This window comes from Haliotis asinina, chromosome 14 (genome assembly GCF_037392515.1).
Source record: "Haliotis asinina isolate JCU_RB_2024 chromosome 14, JCU_Hal_asi_v2, whole genome shotgun sequence".
NCBI classification, from domain to species: Eukaryota; Metazoa; Mollusca; class Gastropoda; order Lepetellida; family Haliotidae; genus Haliotis; species Haliotis asinina.
Window position 1 is genome coordinate 22518087 of NC_090293.1, and position 12602 is coordinate 22530688.

Here is a 12602-nt window from a genome sequence, read left to right on the forward strand (position 1 = left end):
CGTGAACTTCACTTTTACGCCTTCGCTGGCCGAAGAGCGATATTCCTGTATTATTGAGTCCCGAGACGTAATCGGTTGTATATATCTAATGATTGAAAGGGACATAACTGCGAATGGACTAGTGTGGCATCTGACAAGAACTGCTGAACAGGAATGTGTCAGAATACGCGATTTGGAATATTTTTTTTCTATTTAATAGAATGCACTACCCCCAATGACAGTATTATAACGTTTATCCTACCTTTTTAAAACGATGTTTATTGCTTATGTTTCAGATAAGTTTATTCAACAATTTAAGATGACGGTGAAAATAAGAGTAAGTTTTACATACACTTTAAAGAGATCTTTAGCCTTGAAAGCAACAAGCTGAAGGCCTTGATAAATTTCACTGTATACTAGTACTCAGTAGTGACAATTTAGTGTACTCAGATGTACCCTGGTACACGTGTTCGTAGTGTTTGTATGATTTGACAATTTTCAACCAAATAAGCTGTAAATGCGCTATTAAACGAGCCATATAGCTGAAAAAGTGTTACTGAGATATTGAGTGGATATATCAACATCAAGATTGTTAATTCTCTGAGAAATAGAGAGTGAGTTTGATTTTCCTCCTCGTTTAGAAATATTCCAGCAATATCACGATGAGGGACACCAGAAATGGGCTTCACACATTGTACCCATGTTGGGAATCGAACTCGCGACGGGCACTAGGCTCTAGGGTCTAGAAATAAACGCCGCCAAGGCAATCAATCCACTGATTGATAATGTTTGTTTGTTGCTTAACGTCGCACTCACCAATTTTCCAGCTACATGTATATGGTAGCGCTCTGTAAATAATCGCGTCTGGACCCGACAATCGAGTGATCAACATCATAAGCATCGATCTACGTAATTGGGACGATAACATGTGTCTGTCAAGTCAGCGAGTCTGACCACCCGATCCAGATAGTGGCCACTTACAACAAGCATGGGTTACTGAAGATCAATCCTAACACGGATCTTCATAGGTTGAAAACTGATTTAGCGTATGTATATGGAAAATATGCAAAGTTAAAGTTACGAAACCTACAACTGTGTATCTCTTTTATCATTTTGAAGCCTGTGATATGATCAAAACACCCCAAGATAATAGCACATTCATTCACGTTTACATGTCTTCTTTCTCATTCATGAAACTGATAAGACGTCTAAATATACGACCATCTTCAATTATAGGGAAAATGGAAACACTTTAGTGAATTAAATCAGTTTTGCTTAAACCTCATATGAAATTCTATCTTTCGAAATTCTCTAAAACCTGACTGGGTCATTGTGTATACGTAGTAGTGGGTGAGTGAGTTCAGTTTTACGCCACTTTTAACAAAATTCCAGCAATATCACAGCGGGGAACACCAGAAATGAGCTTCACACGTTGTACCCATGTTTGGAATCGAGTCTGGTTCCTCTACGTGACGAGAGAAAGCTTAAACCACTAGCTGTAGTCTACCCCGAGGCCCATTCACACTTAGTAACTTGTAAATATACAAAGACAACCTTGTTAAATAACTTACAATCCAATATATACATGGCTTTAAAAATGCAATTTAATGTGGCTGTCACAGAACGAAGGGTCGCTCGGCAGTAGTGAAGAAAGGTGCTTTCAACTTGTAGGTTTTCTGTGTTCACAGTAATCGTGATGTTCACACGTCATAAACGACATTTCAAAATCATAGATAGTGTTGCACGACAGCTTCTCCATCGCTTAAATAGTGCACTGGGAGTCAAGCTGAAAGTGTTACAGATTTTGACTCGTTGTAAATGTCCATATGTACTTTAGCAAACCCCCACTCTTTGTACTCCTCATGTTTGTTGTTTAATGGACTCAGCAATTGTTCAACTCTTTAGTGGCGATATGGACGTAATCGGGTGTCGACTTGTGTGAGTGAGTTTAGTTTTATGCCGTTTTTACGCAATATTCCAGTAATATCGGCGTGGGACACCAGAAATGGGCTTCACACATTGCGCTCATGTGGACAATAGAACACGGGTCTCCGGGGTGACGTGCGAACGCCTAAACCACTCGGCTATGCCACCGTCCATGCAGAACCTGACAATAAATGTACAGCGGTCTATGGCCCGATGGTTAAGGTTGTTGCTCTTCACGCAGAGTTCGATTCCCCACATACGAGCAATGTGTAAAGCCCATTTACGATGTCCCTCGTCTGATCGTTGTTGTAGGAATATTGTTAAATGCACGCTCACCCAGTCACCAAGAAACTGCATATGTAGTCTTTATTTGTTAAAATATCATGCGTATTTTCCGTTAAAGTTCACTGATCACATTGCTTTTGTTTTGAAAGTTTTTAAATTTTAATCGAAGACAAAGAAAGAGAACTGACACAGTTTTTTTTATGAATGTGCAATGGTAATAGTATTTTTAAAATAAAATTCATGACAACTGAGGTGAGAAAATCTTTATGGATATGTGCAGAGAGAAAAAAAAGATTAAATTATGAAACACTGAAACAGTTTTGACCAACGGAGACGAATTGCAACGCCTATGGAACATAATGTTACCGTCCTGCTAGGGTTAATGTATTTTATACACAGAAAATATTTCAGTTTCTAATTTTGGTTGCTTTTCTCACCTCAGTCCAGGGTTTGTAACGATCTTCAGTAAGCCATGTTTGTCTTATAAGACGTGTACCCGTGAAGGTCCGGTTTAGAATTGATCTTTTGTAACCGATTCTCGTCGTAAGAGGCGAGCAACATCAACGACGGCGACGTGACGATAGGACAATTAGGTTCCGGTGACTGTGATTGAACAACAAGAGATACTCAATCTTCGATAAAATGAAATCTCATAAAAATAAAGGTGTATGTTTCTGTGTTTTATTTAAACACCTGACAAAAAGCCAGTTTTGCGTTTCTTTTTCTGTTCACTATATTTGACTATTTTTAAAGCATGTATCACTTTGAGAGGATATAGTTTGTATGTCGGGACACGACCTCGATTTCGCTCTTGGTGAGAACAGTATGTAACACTTCAGTCTTACTTTTTTATTTGTTCCTCGCTCACATTGACTACTCTCTACAACACCCCATTCTTCGTTGCTACATGAGATTTGTTATCGGTAAAAAGCGGTGGAAAAGCAATAACAAGAAATCAGTGTGTTGTGATCACGAAAGGTATTACAAAAGTGCTCGTCACACAAACTTGAAACAAACAAATGCATTGTATACACAAGGCTTGCATAATGTCTATTTTTAGACATTTTGTCTTTTGATATGGATAGAAAAAAGGCGTACATGTATATGTCTGTGGTCGAGTGAAGAGACATGCTGACTTTGTTGATTTTGTAATGCCCTAGTTGTGGGTCACTGAGTTATCGGGTCAAACCTTGATTATCTACAGATTGATTTCGTACAGCTTAACTAAAGCTGTGTGCAGCGTTAAATAATAAACTTTATCTTGACTTCATGTAAAATACTTTAATTTCATTGGTCAGTTACGCGTTAGCTAGCCCCAGTAGAGTGACAACTGGGAAAAATACCGCTGCCACGGTTACCACCAAACTCTCCGTCGAGAAGCTGTGTCGCTAACAATCGTATGACGTCATATCACGTAGAGCCCGTTCGATTAGAGTGTTTTTGAGTTTATTATATACACATTTATTTTACTTTCACTGCTATTTTATTTATTGAGTCGTTTGCACACGCAGTTAAAACACAATTAAACATTTCATGGTAGTTTTAAGCTTGTCAGCCATTTTGTTTACATTTCATTTAGTGAGTGGCGATCTAAAAAAAAGTAAAATTATTAATAATGCCGGCTTCAAAGAGGCATGCATACATCAGACCGTATTACCCTCGGAAGAAACATAATATAGGCTTGTTTAACACATTCATTGCCAATGTGTATTTAAATGTCGCACAGGTGACTCACTGGATTGCATTGTATGTTGTGAAGGTATAATTTTGTCTTGTCCTCTTAGTAAATGTTATTTTATAGGGCGTTCGGATAACACAGCAGTCAAAGTCAGCGTTCGCGTGGAGAATTAAGTCCTAGAATCCTGCGATTTGGGGTTCGAATCCCTGTTTGTCCCTATTATGTTTCCTGGTCTGTCAGCTCCATTCCAGTTAGTGAGTGAATGAGTGAGTTTAGTTTTACGCCGCATTCAGCAATATTCCAGCTATTTGGCGGCGGTCTGTAAATAATCGAGTCTGGACCAGGCAATCCAATGATCAACAACATGAGCATCGATCTGCGCAGTTGGGAACCGATGACATGTGTCAACCAAGTCAGCAAGCCTGACCACCCGATCCCGTTAGTCGCCTCTCACGACAAGCATAGTCGCCTTTTATGGCAAGCATGGGTTGCCGAGGCCTATTCTACCCCGGGACCTTCACGGGTTCAGCACCATTCCAGTGCTCGTGGGTGTCACCGAACCCTTCACTACCCACTGATTAAAAAAATAGAATAGATCGTCAGTATTGCTGATCACTGGATTGCCTGGTCCAGACTCGTTTATTTCCAAATTGCAGTCATATAAACTGGAATACTCACTCATTTTAAAGGAATATGTACATGTATTTAGTATATCAGCACGTTATTGTACAGGACAAGTCAAATGCCACGCCTCTTTGAAACTCTTTTGCAGCTGATCGTTCGTTCTCAGAATTTACACCACGACTCATGTCACGTACTATTGGAATCATGAAACACAAAACAAGACATCGCAGTCTGTATTGTGGAAATATACAGTCTGAAAGCCTTTCTCCCCGCGCCGATAAGTTTCAAAACATTCCTGCTATATGAATACAATCTGATGATATCGATTTACAGACGTTGATAACAAATCGCCACGATAACACAACGCCTTTTTTTTCGCTTACATTGCCACGTGACAGGTGCGTGACACAACAACTTGTCCGATTATCATAGCTGACCCTGGACTATTTGTATTAAGCTTGCTATTTACGTACATCACAACTGACAGGTCTTTGTGTTTTTCTTATGCATTAGCAGCTTATGGCAGGAAGTCAAAGAAATAGCTTTCATAAAGTAATAAATACTGGCTATGTAGTACATAATGTTTAATAAAATTCGGAATTTCTAAACATAATGTACAGTACATGTCAGTATATTAATTGGTATGACGTCTTTGTTCTGTGCATACTTTTATGGAAATGTAAGACCACGTGGCAGGTACTGTGGTCGTGGACGAGTCCTGTATGATGGAGAGGAAAATGTATAGGAGTAAGTGCGCGCGTGTGTGTAAAGTAAGAAAATATTAAAAACACCCACAAATCAACAACATTAAAGGTAACCAAAAAATAAACAAACAAAAATTAACAGGAGACAAGTAGAAAACCCAGTCCCAAACAAACAAAATAACAGAAACAACATCAATACTCACAATTAAACCTCCCCCTCCCATAACCCCCCCCCCCCAAAAAAAAACAAAACAAACAAAACAACAAAAAACAAAACAAAACAAAACAACAACAAAAAAAAAAAAATAAAATAACCAACAAAAAACAAAAACAAAAACGTTGCAACAAATTAAACAAGAAAATGTGTAAGGTTTTCCTGGTGTACAGCACAAAACAACAAATGACAAGCGATCACTGAAACAGTCGTAAAAGTACTTTTCAGTCATGGAGAGTCATATCAGGTTATTTTATGGGCGATTCATCTGCCCTGGCAACAGTCAGTGGAGTAGCCATAAATGTCTCCTTGGAGGGAAAGTTTGTTTGTCGTTTTACGCCGCACTCAAAATGTTTTCAGATATATTGCGTCTGTCTCGACTAGAGAAACCAATGATTGACATCACGAACACCATCTTACTCGCTTGGGACATATATAGAGACCCGCATCAACCAAGTCGGCGAACATGGCCTCTGAACCTAGTCACGTACCAAGTTGCTGGTCTCACGTGCACTTAGTGTTACATTTTTGTATTGTGCAATGCAACTTTCAATTGCAGCAGGGTTTTTGTTTGCAAACACCTGATGAATCTGCACTATTTTTTGTCGAATTAAGTCCTTGGTTTCAAAGGGAGGTAAGCAGGGACAGGCAAACGGAAACAATACCTGTTGATGTCCCTTTCCGTAGGACGGTGCAACTGGGGTGTGGTCATACAACGGCATGGTATCGCACAGTTTACAAGTAGAACGTAAGATACTGCATCGTTGTTTTATGAAAATACGACAGTTGTTACACGTGACCTGTTTTCGTGAGTGAAACTAGGCCATAGGTCCACAGAGCCAGGCACAGGGGCTTGTATCGCTTTGAAACGGCGTTCGAAAGACATATAGATGTATTGACCCTACCCTAGTACCATATAAAAGGATCCTTTTATATGGTACTAGGGTAGGGTCAATACATCTATATGTCTTTCGAACGCCGTTTCAAAGCGATACAAGCCCCTGTGGAGCCAGGCATACCTGATACGCATCGGCAGGTGTTGTTGACTTCACCTGGGCTTATAACGCTAAGTGTTTGGCGTTACACACACAGACACGCACACAAGCACACACACCCACACACCCACACACACACCAATACTCCAGCAATTGCACTTCGCGGACAGCAGAAACTGGCTTCACACTATGTACAGATGTGGGGAATCGAACCCAGGTCTTCGTGACGGGCGAGTGCTTTACCACAAGGCTACTTCACCGCCCATGTAGTAAACTGCTTAAGTAAAGCAGGCTGACATGATTGTGATGTGTGTCTTACTGAGTCATTCGAGGCATTATCTTGGATTTCTTTCAATTAACAGATCCCACCAGTTGCATGAGACACGCCTCTCGCCGTGCTGTCAGCTCCTTGTCATTGTAGTTGTGGCTGTTGTCACATGATGGTGGAGGAGAAAGCTGCCATGGAGGCGGTGGATACGGAGCATAAGGGTGAAAATGAGGATGAGGACGAGGGGCACCTGGATGAGAGACTTGTGGCTTGTCTCCAAACCTCAGATATTGACAAGGGTGGGCAAAAAACTATTAATTGGATAAGTCTTGAACGACATACTCACATTCATTAAAAAAATTCTACGTGCGACAATTTATTTAATTTCGAGTACAGGTATTGTGATAGATTATATGTGACAACGTAGCAACTGTCAGAAACCGGTATGATGATACGTGTGATTATACATCTGTTGTTGAACGCAGGTGGGATGATATGTGTGATTATATCTACCGTCACTCACCTTTTAAGGTGATATATATGATTATGTATCTAATATGGAACACGTATTATGATGATATATGTGAATCTATATCTCACCATGTATTCGCGAGTTTGATATGGATATTTATCATATGTCCAACTTCGTTCCCTTTTAATATTTAACTCGGACACCTTCATATCATATCAAACTCACGGATGCATGGTATCTCGACGAGTACCCTCACTAAATATTTTAAATATACACTGAAAGAATGGAACAATAAAAATAACTGCCGATTGTGTTGGAATAACTTTTGTGTTTGTGAAATTTGTGAAATTGTTTGGTTCACACCAATGCATTCAGCGAGAAAGGTTTTTTGGTCTAGGACCTAGAAACGGTTCTAGACTGAAACAAAAAAATCTATACAAATTAAGCACGACGGTAGCTGAAACGGCGATTTATTTTATTCACTTGGACGGTCACGTCATCTGGTGCAGACATTTCACCCTAGAAATTCTATTGCAGTATCAGACGTTCGAAATCCACACTGTCATCCATTGCCAAAGAAAACTCTTTAATTACGCAGAACAACGTAAGCAATTGCAAATCTGTTAACATGAGATTTTTTTTTTTATAAAACTTGGGTATCGAGGTTAGATCAGCATAACCTATAACAGAATGCTTTAGCCTCGTAGACGACACTCGCATTATCTAGGCCTGTTCAATAAGGCTTGTTATCTCCCTTCCCGGATTATCACCGTAAGCGAAAGGTTACGGAAGGCATGTCGGTTTTACATCAGGGTCAGCAAAGGGGCACTTCTTGTCGTGAATATTGTCCCAGTGGCACGGGTAGAGTAAATTTTGTATACTGTGGATAGATTGATAGATGATGGAATGAATTTCTGAAGAGCATTGACTCAAAACTGGAATGATGCAATACACAATTGCGTCGTCAAATGTACAGCGTTTGTTTACAAACAGGATACAAGGGAGATAACTCTTGACTTTTTGTGGCTACTAGGGACGCGCGTGGCCCAGTTTAACATAGAAACACATACCAGCCGCATATAGCCGTGCAAGTCGAGATAAATGTGATTATATATCTACTGTCAAACAAGTGGTGTGAAGATATATGTTATTATATGTCTACTGTCACGCATGTGACATGATATATGATTATATACCTACTGTCAAACAAGTGGTGTGATGATTTATGTGATTATATGTCACACACTGTCACACATGTGACATGATATATGATTACATATCTACTGTCGAACACGTCGTTTGGCTATATATATATACCACGTGTGTACATGTGTGTGTATATATACATATATGATGATCGTATTTGTATACTCGGACATAGTGAACGATGGTATGACTGAAGCTCAAACCTTATGTGTTGCTGTTTATGTTTTATGTGACAATGTGCCATCTATTCCAGCCCGCACTCTCATTGAACAAGGTGCTGACATTAACAGAGAATTTCAACACGGCTTCAATGTCCTGGACTATGCGTTTGATGCAGCTGTAGTCTCCATGAGGCTAGACAGCTTCAATCTGCTGCAACAAACAGGTCGTCTTTATTTGGGTGAGTGTCTGTGGTGATGTCCATTCTAAGGACAGCGAAGTAGCCTAGTGGTTCAAGTTTTTCGAAAACGTGAAGACCTTAGTTCGATTCCTCACATGGGTACAATGTGTGAAGTTCATATCTGCTGTCTCCCGCCGTGATAATGCTAGAATATTGCTAAAAGCAGCGTTAAACTAAACTCACTCTTTCACTCTTTCCACTTCTAAAGACTCGTAAATCTATGTGAGGTTACGGTTGTATTTTCTTTTCCACTTTTTAAATATTGTGGCCCAGATCAAAATATTTGTTGGAACCTGTAGAGTTCCAAATTGGTCAAATTCCAATAAGCATCCGAGCTTGTCGGTGACTGATAGGAACGTGCGACATGGTTGACACGTGTCTTCGTATCCCATTTGAGTAGATTGGTGCTCATGCTGTTGATCACTGGATTGTCTAATGCAGACCCGATTATTTACCGACCGCTGCCAGAAAGCTTGAATATTGCTGAGTGTGACGTTATACAAGAAACAAACAAAACATCTAATTCGTTATTTATTGATGAGTAGTATTTTGTTCCCAGGCGGCCCCGAGATCTACAACCTGTGTGAGTATGCAAATTCCTGTCATGAGGAGGAGGATGCGTATGTCCAGTATACCAGCGAACGGACGTTGGACCTCCACTCTGAGGTCAGGCAGTTCCTGGTTGGAGTAACGGAGACGACCGTCAAGGTGTCCTTGAGCAGCTGTTCGATCTACTTGTTGAGTCAGGTGCCGATGTGAATCAGGTCCAAACGTTAAATCCAGACACCCCCGTTTCCCATGCGGAATGGTTGGCGAGACTTGAGGAGGACCATCTGTGGTCTGTTAAGGGGACTGTTGACGGCAAAGGCAGGACGGACGGTTATGATGAAGCAGTGACGTTTTTCAAGACAGAGATGTTCAGTGAAAGCCTTGTGTTCAGTTTGTTGGAAAATAGTCGTTTTCAAATGCTAGAAAAACTACTGAAAACTCCCGGATACAACATCAACCAGTCTTCCTTTCACTGCCCACTTTACTACGCTATGTCAAAGTTATCATACGATCCATTTAAACTCCTGCTTCAGTACGGCTGTCAGCCTCGATTCTGGTATACGTCCGGAACGGAGGAAAAGCTCTTTCAGGCTGCACATTTCGCCGATCCTAATTATTTAGACAAAGGATGGCTGCACTATTTACTTGAGTTCAGGTGGACATTTCCTATGCCCGCATCTGCCATCAATTGGAAAATTCGTCTGCTTGTGCAAGCCGGGTTTGATGTGGCGCGTACCGATTGGCTGTTTGAGCAGGAAGTGCCGGAAGTATCTGATGGTCACATGGAAGACCATGCAGAACTTCTGCAGCTGATAAATTGGCTTCGTGGTAGAGCGTCGACACCGAAACCTTTGAAAGAGATGTGCAGGACAGTTCTACGGTTTCTTATCAAGGATAACGTCATCAGCGGGCTACAGGGTTTGCCAGTCCCCGATGTTATGAAGAATTATCTAATGTTGAAATGATAAACAGGAAAATACATTCCGGATATAAAATGTTGAAGCAATACACAATGCATTCCTAGCGTAGATACATGTTCATGATGTTGATCACTGGAATGCCTGACCCAGATTCAGTTATTTATAGACCGTAGTCATATAGCTGGAATATTGCTTAGTGCGGTATGAAACTAATCTCACTCAATGCAATCCGGATATATATATATATATATATATATATATATATGTCAGGTGTCCTCCTCTGTATATTTCTTGAATATTACTGAAAGCGGCGGAAAACCAATCTCACTTACCGCTGAATGAAAGACTAGTAAACAAACAACTACATATACATATGTGAAACAACAACAGTGATGAAATAACGGGAGAAGGCGGGTGGTTAGTTTTAACTTGTTAGATGGATCGAAATTAGCACCACAGCTGTTTATTTTCTTGTCTTTCACTCACCTGATGGTTGTTTCTTGTCATTCCTCTCAAAATAAAGAGGCTGATATATTTCCGCCTTGATATATACCATTTCTAAATGCCGCTCAAAAGCATATATGTGTTATTTGCAGATGGAATATCTGGTGATCTTACTGTAATGTTTTCGTATGTTCCGAACTCAGATGAAACAGAATAAAGTAGTTTCTTTTTTAAGAGAGGTATTTTGTTCCTTTCATACGCAGATTCCCTGTAGCCACTCTTTAACAAACTAAAACAGGATCTAAGTACACGTGCTCCTCTGCTTCCAGATTTCCACCAACAGTACAATACAGTACATGCTAAAAAACGGACAAGACTCTAGTAACCATTGTACGTACATTCATGTGTTCCCCTATTTGTTTCTCTCAGTATATGTATTGATACTGATAAAATAACCTGGTGATATCAACATATTGATTCTCGTTATATATATATATATATATATATATATATATATATATATATATATATATATATATATATATATATATATATATATAATATATATATATGAGTGTTTTTTTACAATGCTGTCAGAACTGTAAAGTGAAATATGATTAACGGCGTATGGTATAATGTCTAGTAGGTAACACACATTAGACAGACAAGAAACACTCTGATATATGTATAGGCTGTGACGCTCGTATGTATGAAGGTCGTTTGTGGTAGGTTTATATAACTCTTAGCTATAGTTCTTATGTAGCCCGACTGTGAAGCTCTAACATGGCTGGTCTGTGAAGATCTTACATGGTTGGTTGCGGAGCACTAATGTGACTGGGATGTGAAGAGTTCGTTTGGTTGGTTTACGAATTCGAAGATCTGATGTGCTTGGGTTGTGAAGAGCGTATGAAGTTGGTTTGCGAAGATCTTATGAGGTCTGGCTGTGAAGCTCTAATGTTGCTTGCTTGTGAAGACCTTATGTCGTTTTGCGAACATCTCATGTGAATGGTCTGTGAAGCTGATATGCTGCTGGGTTCTAAAGAAGCTCTGGTGTACTGGTGTGTGGAGCGCCAGTATGGCTGGGTTGTGAGTATCTTATGTTATTTGCGAAAATCTTACGTGATTAGTCTGTGAAGTTGATTTGTAGCTGGGTTGTGAAGAAACTCCTATGTGGCTTGGCTGTGAAGCTCTTACGTATTGAGTTTGTGAAGTAGAAGCTCTTATGCGTTTAGGTTGTGAAGCAAAAGCCCTTATGTGGTTGATTTCTGAAGCTCTCTACGGTTGGGTTGCGAAGCTTAGATCATCACTTGTTTGGGAAGTGACGTAACTGCCATCCTGCTTGTTTGGGTAGTGAAGTAACTGCCATCCTGCTTGTTTGGGCAGTGAAGTAACTGCCATCCTGCTTGTTTGGGGAGTAAAGTAACTGCCATCCTGCTTGTTTGGGTAGTGAAGTAACTGTCATCCTGCTTGTTTGGGTAGAGAAGTACCTGCCATCCTACCTATCCAACTGAACCAGAAGGATGTCATACATAATAACCCAAACATCGCATTTTCATAAATAATGTCCTTTACTTTCGAACCCTTCTTTGTCCAGGTCTTCTGAATGAACAACACTCACTGGGGACACACATATGCTGATTAATCTGTCGCAAACCCTCAGGGCTTGTCACTGATGCACAGACTGACGGAAATGGAAGCGTCATACAGGTTCATTGATGGAGGCTCATTAATAGCGGTACTGGATATAGAAACCATGCTTTTGTTCTTTGTGTGTCTCTTCCTGTCCAGATCTTCACATCCCATTCACAGAAATGATCATTGTCCATTCCAGGATTTACTTTTTATGAAATGTGAAGAGCATGCCTCGTAAAAATCAAAATAGCCTTAAGGCTAATGTGCAAAGGGAATGGTTAAGAAATAAATACTCATTTCTTTCAA

At 40.1% G+C, this 12602-nt stretch overlaps 1 pseudogene; it reads left to right on the forward strand.

Annotated features, from left to right (window-relative positions):
- The first annotated feature begins 6085 nt into the window (after positions 1-6085).
- On the forward strand, positions 6086-10898 carry LOC137261593 (uncharacterized; annotated as a pseudogene).
- The last annotated feature ends 1704 nt before the right edge of the window (positions 10899-12602 follow it).